We start from the raw sequence: 13,347 nt of genomic DNA, 5'->3' as shown, positions 1-13,347 counted from the left end.
TGTCCATGTCCATGATTCCTTTTCCCTTTTTGCTTGATCCCTGTACCCGCTAACCTGCCACCCTGAGCTATATGCCTGCTAGTATTATGCTTGCATATGTGCAATTTTTCTCTAAGTTTCAACTTATTTCAAAAGTTTAAAAAAGTTAAAATTTTTAAATATTATTTCCATTTTTAGTTTCTAAGTATCATAAATTTGAGACTCAATTAATGCAGCATAAAAATGAAAGAAGAAAACAGAATGTATGAATTCAAAAACAAAACTTTAACAACTGCAAAAGAGGAACAATACTTTAAGTAACAATTGGTAGCATAATTTTAAGATTAAGGCTATTCTATTGGTTGTTTATTACTGAAAATTTTCACTAATTTAGTTGTATATCAAGACCCTTCAAGTTAGTGAAGAGTACTTAAAGCAATTATAATAATGTTTTGTGTGGCAGCACAAATGAAATTCAATGAGATAGAAGGATGTGTCTCTCAGGATTTCCCAACTGTTTTTTCCATTATTTATTTATTTATTCAGACAGAGCGGAAGGTAGGTAGAGAGGGAGAGAAACATCAATGTGTGGTTGCCTCTCGCATGCCCTCTACTGGGGACCTAGCCTGCAACCCAGGCATGTGCCTAAACTGGGAATCAAATGGACAATCCTTTTGTTTGCAAGCTGGCACTCAATCCCCTGAGGCACACTAGCCTGGGCCCAAACCTTTTTTTTCAGTGTACATTTTGTGTTTAGAAAATTTCATGACACTAATTTTGCTAGAATGTCATGAATGAGAGTTGTGCCTGTTTCCGCCCAAATTAGCTTCAATGTTCAGTCTACACATCCCAATACTAGTTCTCTGGAACAGTCATTGGAAGGGAGCAGCCTCCACACACATGCTAGTGAGACAAGTTAATTGCAAATTTTGAGATTATAGGGGGGAAAAGAATTATAAAAACTGTTATAACTAAATAAACTTTTCTAAAAATTTCAAATTATCCTTGATGAATAATGCAAAAATTTATTTGATTTATTTCTTTAACAGACTCTCAAAGTAACTACGAATCCAACACACCTGTGTTTTAAATGTGTACTAGTAATTGCTTGGGATTGAAAACTGTTACCATATTTTCACTAATGACATTAATTCCTCCAGCATAGCTGCATACATTTTTCAATTAATCATTTTATCAATACTTTTAAGTGGATATGCCCTTCAGGTTTGTAAACAATAATATATCTACTTAGTAAAATAAAAGTGCATTGATGCAAATGCTTTTATATAATGAATACAATATAAAATTAATGTCAAATAGTTGAATTGAAAATTGATTGAAATGTTAGCAAAGATCAGCTACAAAATTAATATTTTATATTTCACTAAAATATTATACATAAATTTTGTACCATATATGATTAAAATCATGCATCTATATCTGGATAAAATTGGTTTTATTTTTCCTAAACTTTAACAATGTTGATAAATATGACAGCTTATTTATCTACCATCTATTAGAAAAGTCAAATTACAAAAATCAATTTTTTCTATCTTTGTTTATGCTTGACAAAGTAAGGATAATCTATCAAAGGAAATAATTCATAGCAAGTCATTGTGGTAGTTTTAAATCTATTTAATAAACAACATTTGGATCCTCTATAGACTATGATTTTATCCTTTCTAAGTGAAAGTATCAAACAGCTCTTAAAATATATATTTTCCTAAAATATTCTCTATATCATGGCTTACACTAGAAATAAAAAATAAACCAATCAATGAATATAAAATACTGAAACTCAAGCAAAATGAAAAGGACAAAAATAATTATCAGTTTTAGTAAAAATAATATCACATGCCAATCTCTCTTTTAATATATTTGTATTTGTCTTCATTATTCAGAAATTAGTGTTCACTGAGCTAAAATTGCCAAAACAAAGTAATAAACTGTGAGAGAAAATTGACAATCATCATGCTAATTAAATAAATTAAATTGGATACCTTGATGTGTTCTTCTTATTCATATTAAATAGTATCTGAATTATTTAACCGATTGTCAGCATTAGTCAATTCATTGAGGGAAACTTAATTTTGACAACCTATCCCAAACTAACCCATATGTGATGTTGACATACGCCATTTCATTCCCTGAAAACACCCTGTTCTATTTCCTGATCCAATGTTAGATACAGAACCAGATCAGTGTGTATTGGAGCACTGAAAAGTAAAGCTCACAATACTTTTGTCTTTTGATTGATGGGTAGTGCCTAACACCAGCTGTCTCTTTAGTGTGACCTGCCATCTAGCCTGTCAAATGGCTCAATCAAGACATCACTGCTATGTGCTGTTCACTAAGAAAAATGCCTCTAGTCACAAGATGTGTAATTCCCTCTGATGAGTTTCAGAAAGCTGTTTCCATGACATATTTTCTTCTTCTCTTATTCATCTTAAATAATAGCAGATTCCCATCAGGCTCGTTTTAATAGTCGTTAGGTACTTTTCACAATTTTCTTTTGCTTGTGTGTTAGTAGACCCATTTTATGACCTCATAGATGGCATTAAATTATCAAAGGGCCCTATTTCTTATAGAACCTCAATTATTTGGTAGGTATATTTAGTTTTAATACTCAGGTCTAAAAGAGCTGCAAACAAACAAACAATGAAACAAATAAAAAACCCACTTTGGTTTCTTAGTAACTAAAAGTCCTGAGACAACTCTGTAAACATAAAAATGTGAAAGTCTCAAAATGAGAATAGTGATACACTTCCAACTTACTGAGGTAGTTAAGATGACCATCCAAAAGACACTATACCATGTATATAATTTACTTTTTCAGGAATTTCATGAACAGGAATGAGCTTCCTCTGCTTGGACTTTTTCACTCCATCACTTTAGACAGTCCATTGCAGGGGTGAGAAATGCTATACTGATGTCAGATGCCAAGCATTACGAAGTAGGGAAGAGATCTATATTAGCTTCTTTCTTACTTATTGGGATAGAGACATAGAGAGCCAAGAGAACATTATATTCGTGTGATGAACTGAACATCTTGAATTAAATTACTAAATTAAATGAAGAGATACAGTTCAAGAGAAATTTCTCTAACACCTTTACAGTGAAAACTGATTCAGACCTGATAACTATGGTTATGAAATTTCCTTTTGCTTATGGAAATTGTTTTTAAAAAAGTAACAGAATATACTTTCTTTTACTTTCAATATAAGGACCAATGTATATTTTGGCCCACATAACCAGAGATTTGGATTCTGTAGTTGTGGCACTCATCTATGTGTTTGTTTTTTTCCCTATTCCAGGTGCATAAAAATTTGTACTTTTTACCCTTTTAAAGTTATGTGATACCATCACTGTTTCTCCTCAACCAGATGTAACAACAGTAAAACGCTGGGCTGTGGCACTTAATCCAAAGTGCTCTGTGCTATCACACAGTGAGTTGGACAGAGGCTTCCCCTGAAATGATGACCATATTAGATTTTTAAGGAAAATAAAATAATCTTTCTTCTCTTAAGCTACTGTGATTTTGGCTTTGTGTATACTATAGAATAACTTTGCAGCCTGGAGGTAAGGTGTACTTAAAGTCAGCATTTTAAGGTGTACAAAAAATCTCCTTGGTTATACATTATGCATATGGTCAACAGATCACATTTTAAGAAATGCTACTGATTTAGACCACTCCTTTGCTACTTGCAAATTTTTTCCACTGTGACACCTGGTCATAGCAGAAATGTGATAACTTGACATTCGATAGTCACTGCTCTTAATTGGATTCCGCTGGAAACGTATTAAAGAAATTTTACTGGAAACATAAGATCAGATTTCTTCATTCATTTAAATCAGAAAAATTCAAAGTGTTCAGTATTTGTTTCAGTTTTTCACATTAATACTAATGTTTCTTAACATTTTAAGACCATATTTTATTTTAAATAAACACTATTTTTTAGTTTTACAACAAAATTGAGAGGGAGGTACAGATACTTCCTATATATCACCTGTTCCCACATAGGAAGAGCCTCCTCCATGATCAAAAATCACTTACCAGAATGGGAACTCTTTTCTCAACGCTAAACCTACATTGACACAATGTAATCAACCAAACTCCTCAGTTTACAGTAGGCCCCCTTTTTGTTTTATACAGTCCATGGGTTTGGGTAAATATATGAGCATAATGACATACCCATCATTATAATATCAAAAAAGAATTTCAGTCTTAAAAATCCTGTGTTCTGCCTAAATTTCTTTCCCTCTCAAGCTATCCCTAGCAGCAAATGATCCTTTTACTATTTTCATAGGTTTGCCTCTTTCAGCTGTTGCATAGATGGAATCACACCATACTTAGCCTTTTTGGATTGCCTTCTTTCATTGAGTCATATGCATTAAAGTTTCCTCTATGTCTTTTCATGTTTTGATAGCTCATCACATTTTTTTTTAGTGCTGAGTAATATTCTGTTGTCTTGATTCACCACAATTTATTTATCCATTCACCTACAGAAAAACATCTTGGTTGCCTTATAGTTAGGGCATAGATGAAAAGAGCTGCTATAAACATCAAGGTTCAGGGTTCTGTGTGGACATACGTTTTCTCTCCTTTGGTAAAGTAACAGGGAATGTGATTGCTGGATTAGATAGTAAGAGTATATTTAGTTCTGTAAGAAACTGTCAAACTATGGCTTAAATACTTTGCATTTCCACTAGTAATGAATAAGAGTTCCTATTGCTCTACATCCTGGTCAGCATTTAATGTTGCTAAGTGTTCCATATTTATGCCATTCTAATAGGTGGGTAGTGATAGCTTGTTGTTGTTTTAATTTGCATTTCTCTGATAATATATGATGTGGAGTATTTTTTCATATGCTTATTTGTCTTTTACCTGTCTTCTTTGGTGAGGTGTCTGTTAAGGTCTCTGGCCCATTTTTAATTGGGTCGTTTTCTTATAGTTGACTTTTAAGAGTTCTTTGTATATTTTGCATAACAGTCCTCTCTCAACTGTGTCTTTTGAAAATATTTTCTCCTGGTCTGTGGCTTGTCTTTTCATTCTCTTGTTATTGCCTTTTGCAGAGCAGAAGCTTTGAATTTTAATGAAGTCCAACCTATCAGTCATTTCTTTCATGGGTTCTGTCTTTGATGTCGTATCTAAAAAGCATTCTAGTCTCTTAACTTTTGAATGTTCCCTGTCAATATAAATAGAACAGAAGTTAAAATACATGCCCTCCTAGTCATTAATTTAGACATTGACTTTGTTCATTCAGTCACCATTCGGCATGCTTCTGAAAGCACTGTGCGATAAGCCCTGTTATCATATTTGTGGAAAGAATAGGGAACAGAGATATTTACATGCCAAAGGTTTGCTTGGTTTAGGCTTCAGATTCAGAAATGAATTAAAGCTCTCTTTCAGATTTGTTCTAAAACACCTTACCTGTTAAGCCATCATGGTCTAGGACAATAAGATACTTCTGCCCTTTATTTGATACTTGAAACCAAAGATTAACTACATGCCTGGCATAAAGTGTCTCTTCCCTTCTTAGTGATTCTCATTTTTTTTTCTCATTGAATGGCATGTTAGTGGCCTGTAGGAGAAAAATCTAATTTCCTAAAAGTCATCTGTATTTCTAATAGCAAATTTGCCCTTCTACAATTAAAAAAAAATAAATAAGACTAGATTTTTATCATTATTCTGGAAAAATAATACTTTTAAGGGCTTTTGAGAAAATTACCAAAGGTAGCCTGGAATTTAATAATTATCTCTATTGAGCTGTAGGATTGTAAACTCCAATAAGCCAGATATGATTGCTTTTTGAAAAAAAATGTATAAAACAATTCTACATGTTTCAGCATTTTTAACCTCATGTCATTTGCTCTTTAACTACTAGGAAAAGTTCACCAGAGGAAAATTATATTAAAGTCAGATAAAACATACAAAAATAAAATTCACCAGGAAGAAAGGATACCTTTGATAAACAGTTTGTCTACTATGCCATCTGGCTCTCTTAGTTTCTATCTTTTGGTCACATTAAATCACTGTAAAGTCATGTATCTGAATCATACTTTTAGTATCCATTGAAAGGGGATAATTAAACTCCTTTGTAGGAAATAGCTGTTATTTTAATAAGTAATCAGTACACACAATTTCTCAGGTTCTTTTTTTCTGTACCTCACTGCCATGAAGACAAAAATAACTTCATGAGGTGCTCTCCTGCTCTCCCAGAGTGACTGACTACTTCAGTAATCATCGCAGAGGCAGCTATGAGCCGAGCCTACCTGCAGTCATCCCTGGGCTCTACAAAATGCCCCTTCATTCAATGCCCCAAGAACATCCAATTTTGTAATTCAAAAATGAAAGCTTATTGTTTACCAAGAAGCATGCAGGGAGGTAAGGAGATCCATTCCTTCATTCAACAAATGCATGTTGAATCTCCTTCAGGTACTAGGATGTGAGAGTAAACTAAACAGACTTTATGCTCTCATTGAGAATATAGAATTTGGGGGAGAATAAACATTAACAATAAATAAACAAATAAACAAATAAATATATAAGCAAATAAATAACAAAACATGGTAATAGCTGTGGAAAATGAAGGCAAAGTAAGAAAAATCACAAAGGGTTATGATACTTGATAGGGCTATCAAGGAAGGGCCTCTTGCTATTTGATCAGAGAGATGGAGGAAGTGACAGGCAAGTCATCTGAGGTATAGGATACTGATGCTGCAATGGGCTGGTGTTGTGAGTGTATTTGGTGTATTTACAGAATTGTAATGAGTATAGTGTGGCTAGAGCAGAATAAACTACTATAGGGTACTGGTAAGAAATGGGATCACAATGCTAATCAGGGCATTTGTTACTTCTAAGGGCCTAATGACTATCTTAAATTTTATTCAGAATAAGAGGAAAGATGTTCAAAATTTAAACATAGTTTGAGGATACAAAACAGAACAAAAATAAAGTTCTGTATAGAAAGGTGCAATTTTTTTTCATGAGATTAATCATTTTTAAAATTACATTTTATTGTTTATGCTATTACAGTTGTCCCAGTTTTTCCCCTTTATTTCTTTTCTGGATTTTATTCCATAAAGCCATTACAGATCCCCTCAAATGTTAAAAAATCCCATGCTCTTTTTAGCTCATACTTCCCACCAGAACTGTGGTCATAAAAATCATTTTGTTCTTCCAAGTTAACTTTTAATTGTTTCCCTAAACCTTCTTCCTCCTCCCAAGCAACTCATAACAACATTCACTGCTCAAAACAAAATTGGACAATAAAACAATCTGTTAAAATAGGTGTTTTTCTAGGAGAGGGTAATATTTTGTGGTCAAAATATAAGATTCCTTCTATAGTCCTCTCCTCCTCTCTGCCTTATTTTCTTAGGAAACTTTTCCTAACTTTTTAGTAATTTGATTGTCCTATGGGGCTTACATATGTCTATTTTTCACCATTAAGAACTTTGGAAAAGTAAATGAAATTGAATAAGTATATAAATGGTAGCAGTTCTTAGCTCAACACTTTAGTTTTGTGACTGACAAAAATATTAAATGGTTAAAGTTTTAATTAAGCTTTAGTGATTCCATTGATCTTCATCTATATCTGGCAGAACTGACCTGTGAATGCATTCTACTGTTTCTATGCCTTCTTTTCTAGATCAATATTACATAATGGAATTAAATAGATGTATATTTCTGTGTATCTTTTAAAATATCATCACCTGTCAAAATACTGGTTAAATGATAAAATGCTAGAATAACTTTCTCTGAAATTTTGAGAGACAGAGTTTCATGAATAAATAGCAGCGAGTGTATTTACCTTGTGTGCAAAAGAAGTAACAGAAGCACTTTGTGTCAATCAATATGAAAATGTAATTTAATCCAATGAGACAAAAATCAATGTTCTTTTCTCAGAGTTTCAAAGTAGTTAAATATCACCTGTTCTGCTTAATTAGTTTTTGATATTTGTACAAACTCACCTTTAAACTTCATAACAATACAACTCTTGTTTGAGCTTCAGATTTCTTTTCCCTGTCCCAGTTGTGTTCTCTTTCAGCTGGCTAGAGATAGGAAGAGAAAAAAAAAAAACTTTTACTGAACAGAAACCATGTTGTTTTAAAAGTGGTGCATAGTATTTTCAGGCTTTAATTATTAGAACAGCCTTCTGTTGCCCTGCTCTAAAGGATGCTTTGTCTACCAACCACAAGTTTACTGTAAACCCACCATGAATTTTATTATATTGCTTCTGGCGTTCATAAATACAAAAAGGAAACAGGAGCTTTTGCAATTTGTAACTGACATATTTGAATAATTTAAGAATGAAAAATTTAATTTGAACCATATATATGAATATAATGAATTGATGTTTAACAAGAAGACAAGTTGAATGGACATATCAAAAAGTGCAGACGTATCACATGACTTGGTACTTCCAAGGAAAAATCAACTCAAGTTTAGGAAGAATGAATACTAAGGCTCATAATTTTGTGAAAGCTAGTTTCTGTATCTCAGGAGATAAATACATGTGTGGATATGGAGAGGTACAACCCAGACTGCCCTTCAAGGATAACAGTATTGCCTGGCTGCTGACAGGCTTCAGCTATTAGAACTTCTGGGATAGTCTCAGCTGCAGAGAGCACCCGTGCTCAAGGTCATTCCCTTACTGGGTGATGGAAGTGGGAGAGCACAGGGGGGTTGGGTGTAGTATAGGGGCTTCCTCATCTCTGAACCCTTTCAACTCCAGAGCTCCTGAGGGGTTGGGCCTGCCCTATATTGCACCGCACCCTTTTTCCCCCCACAGGCGTTGGTAGCAAGGGTGTGTTCTTAATAGACATCCCAACACTAAAGTCTGATTCACATTTGTCTTCTCTCGGAATATGGTCTATGTCAGCACTTTTGCCCAGTTTACAAAAACAAACATATTTGTTAAGAAAATGAGGTTTTGTGTTAGTCTGATTTTGTTCAAGAAATAGTTTGTCCTCTTGACCATAATGGATCCTTGACCCATTTGTTGATCTGTGTTTCCTCTCCCATAAAGTGGGGACAAGAGGACACCAAAAATATCAATGTTTTGTGGAGACGATTACATTGAATAATATGCATACAGCTTTTATATACCTGGCTCATAATAAACCCTTGATACATATTAGTTATCTTTTTAATAAAAAAGGGAGAGAGTGAAATATAAGCCATATTAATTTTATTCCTACATACTTCCTACAGTTTGCGACATGTGAAAACCATGTCAATAAATTATTGAATAGTACTGCTAGCACTATTCTAAAAAAGAGGGAAAAAGTGATTAATAAGATTTCTGTCGAACAGAAATAGAATTATAAATAAGGTCTTTTTTTCATAATGAAAACTATGTGTGTTGGGGAGGGGAATTCATCTTATCCTACATACTGATTTAAGTCACTCTTTGTTACTATTGTCCCTTCTAAATTATCAAGTGACTAATCCAAAATTCCAATGTTGGGAAAGAAATCATTAGATGCAACAGAAACCAGCAAGGGTGCTCTGCCAGTCACCTCCCCCCCCTACATTTGACCCAAATGTCCGCTCTCTGAATTTTTTTGCCTTGTACTGTGCCTTAGAGGCTACATCGTAAGGACAGCATGATGAGGATTTCCTGACCAGGGGGCTTCCTGGGAGACCAAGCAGTGAGCAGTACCTATAGAATGTTGGAAGCACAGAGAGGGAAGTGAGATTCCTTTAAATATTTTTGGTTTCCTCCTGCTTCTGCCCAGCATCTCCAGCAACACCTTTGTCACTCCTAGACTGCAGCCTTGACTCCAGTGTTGAAGTTCTCATGGATCTCCAGGGAACCTGACTCTTCCCTGTGCCCCTTCAGCCCTAGGGGAGTTTTGGGCTTTCTGCTGTGGCCAATTACTGATTACCTCACAATCTCTTGCTTATTTTCTTAAGCTGCCCTTTGCCTGTGAAAATGGTAGCTTTATAGGAATCCATGTGTTTATTACTTAGCATGAATTCTAGTTTCTCCTGGGACTCAAACCAACAATGTACTGTCCTTTGTTTATATGTATACATGTATTTTCTGCTTTTTTAATGGCTTTACTGTAAGCAGTAATAATTAGGCTAATACTAGTTTTTCCTTCCGTTCTTTGAACCTACAATGACACTTTGTATACCACTCAGTAAATAATTATATATTAACAGATACACTCTTTCCTATTACATTTTTGTGTATATCCTTTTATATAGGAAGAATACAGGAGTGGGCAAAAATGATGGTGGTAATGATATTACCACCATCATTACCCAAAAGATAAATCATAAGTGAGCATACAAAATAATAACTATAATATTATGAAGACCAATAATACATATTAATAATGCAATAATAAATAAATAAATAAATAAATAATGCAAGATTAAACTGTGTTTGTGTACTTACAACTGGAAACCTACTTTTGTCCACCCCTATATTATTTGTTATTTTATGGGCATTTAGCTCTCTGCTATATGTCTATGGTGTTTGGTTCTCTCAAACTGATGCTCCTCTCTAAGGAAACAAATTTAGGTACCACTTAGGTTAAAAAAACTTTATATAGCAACAAAACTATTTCCAAATGTAATAATTGAATATGCCACCAACTCAAAAATAAATATAACATAAATTACACCAACTTTCATAAAGCTCTTGAGTCACCGTAGTTTTAATTTTCTTGATATGAACAGAATCAAGAAGTTATAACTATTTTTTTCTTAAAGAAATCTAATCTGCTTTGCATATTCAAATCTTAGATACACTGTAAAATTGGCTCTCTACATTTGCAAGGTGATGATAGAGTGATTGATTACCTGTTCATCATTATCTTGGAAAACTTTTGTTAACATTATAACTTAGTAACAATTCAAGAGAAAAATCACTATGGTGCCTCATGCTGGAAAAACACAGACACTAAATATTAAAAAAACAATAGAAGATTATTTCCAAATGAAGGCTGTTTAATAAACACAGTCCAGATTAGTTACATACTTTACCCTATTGTTCCTGTTATTTTATGTCCTTTAATATCATCTTTTGTAAATGACAGTCTAAACCTCTTCTGGATTAGTACACTTTCTAGCACATTGAGTGAACTGTATCAACTGTAATTATTATATCATCATTCAATCTTCTTCAATCTGTTTTTTTTAATTGGGGCTAGTTTTAAAAATTATATTTTCTTGTTTATGCTATTACAGTTGTCCCAATTTTCCTCCTTTGTCCCCCTGTATCCAGCCTGCTCCCCACTCTAACAGTCAATCTACATACTGTTGTCCATGCTCATGGGTCATGGTTCTTTGACTAATATATGTTCGTTTACTAATCCCTTCACCTTCTTTCAACCAATCCCCATGTCCCACCTCCCCTCTAACAGCTGTCAGTCTCTTAGATGTTTCTATGCCTCTGATTCTATTTTTGCTTATTAGATTCCACTTAAAAATGAGGTCATATGGCATTTTTCTTTCACTGGTAGACTTACTTTACTTTGCATAATAGTTTCCAGTTCCATCTATGCTGTCACAGAAGGTAAGAATTCTGTGTAGTATTCCATTATGTAAATGTACCACAGCTTTTTAATACACTCATATACTGATGGGCACTTAAGTTGTTTCCAAATCTTGGCTATTGTAAATAACACTGCTATGAATATAGAAGTGCATATATTCTTTTGAATTGGTGTTTTGGGATACATTCCCAGAAGTGGAATCACTGGATCAAGAGGCAGTTCCATTTTTAGCTTTTTGAAGAACATTCTGTTTTCCACTATGGCTGTACCAGTCTGCATTCCCACCAACTGTACACTAAAGTTCCCTTTTTTCCACATCCTCACCAGAACTTGTTATCTGTTGATTTATTAATGATAGCCATTTTGGCAAGTGTGAGGTTATATCTCCTTCTGGTTTTAATTTGCATCCCTCTGACGGTTGGTGGAGTTGAACATTTTTTCGTATGTCTATTGGCTATCTGTATGTTCTTCTTGGAGAAGTGTCTATTCAGGTCCTTTGCCCATTTTTAGATTGGATTATTTGTCTTCCTGGTATTGATTCATATAAGTTCTTTATATATATTTTAGTGATTAAACCCTTGACTGATGGATTTTTGGGAAATATGTTCTCTTATACAGTGGGTTCCCTTTTCATTTTTATGATGGTTTCTTTAGCTATGCAGGAACATTTTAATTTGATATAATCATTTTTCTTTATTTATTATTTTCTTTTCTTTCCTTGTCCTAGGAACTATATTAGCAAAGCTACTACTAAATGAGATATCCAAAATTTTACTGCTTATCTTTTCCTCTAGGATTTTTAGGGACTCAAGATTTATATTTGCCATTTTGAGTTTATTCTGGTGTATGTTGTGAATTGGTTTTCTAGTTTCATCTTTTTTCATATACCAGTTCAATTCTTCCAACACTATGTTTTGATGACTGTCTTTACTCCTGTGTATGCTCTTGTCTCCTTTGTGAATATTGAATATTAATTGACCAAAAAGATGTGGGTTTATATCTGGGCTCTTTATTCTGTTTCATTGATCAATAATTTTGTTCTTATGCCAGTACCAGACTGTTTTGGTTACAGTGGCCTTGTAGTATAGTTTGACATCAGGTATTGTGATACTTTGAACTTTCTTTTTCTTTTTCAAGATTGCTAAGATTATTCAGAATAATTTTTGGTTCCATATACATTTTTCATTATTTATTCCAGATCTATGAAATATGCCATTGGTACTTTAATAAAAATACCGATGCATTAAATCTATAGATTGCTTTGTATAGTATGGACAGTTTAATGATTTTAATTCTTTCAATCCATGAAAATGGTACCCTTCCACTTATTTATGTCTTCTTCAATTTCTTTTTTCAGAGTCCTATAGTTTTTTTAGTATAGTTCTTATACTTCCTTAGTTAAATGTATTCCTAGGTTTCTTCTTTTTTATTATAATTGTCACTTTAGAGAATACATATTTCAATAACAAAGTAGTATGTCACAAATTCATAATACTTTAAAAACAATGCCAAATTCTTTTGGCAAATAATCAATACTCATAAAAGTAATCAATTATATTTAATTAGGTACTCATACACTTAGAATGCATACCATTGTAAACTTTACTAAAACATAAAAATAATTGTATTGAATTATGAAGTAGTTTGGAAAATCTGATCATATTTCATCTGATTCATACAGAACTACAAATTTCATGTTGTGTAAACTTCTGCCTAGTGGAATAACTAACTTGGAATTATGGCATTTCTAATATAGTTAATTCCTTACTAATTTTCTATCAAATAGTAAAAATTTATTTAAAAAATCTCATATTAATGTGTACTTTCTGGGTAATTTACCTGTATAATTTCATAAAA

Source organism: Phyllostomus hastatus, unplaced genomic scaffold, assembly GCF_019186645.2.
Source record: "Phyllostomus hastatus isolate PE091 unplaced genomic scaffold, TTU_PhHast_1.1 phas_contig_196, whole genome shotgun sequence".
In the NCBI taxonomy this organism is placed as follows: domain Eukaryota; kingdom Metazoa; phylum Chordata; class Mammalia; order Chiroptera; family Phyllostomidae; genus Phyllostomus; species Phyllostomus hastatus.
The sequence above is the reverse complement of the archived record's forward strand: the minus strand, read 5'-3'. Positions refer to the sequence as shown.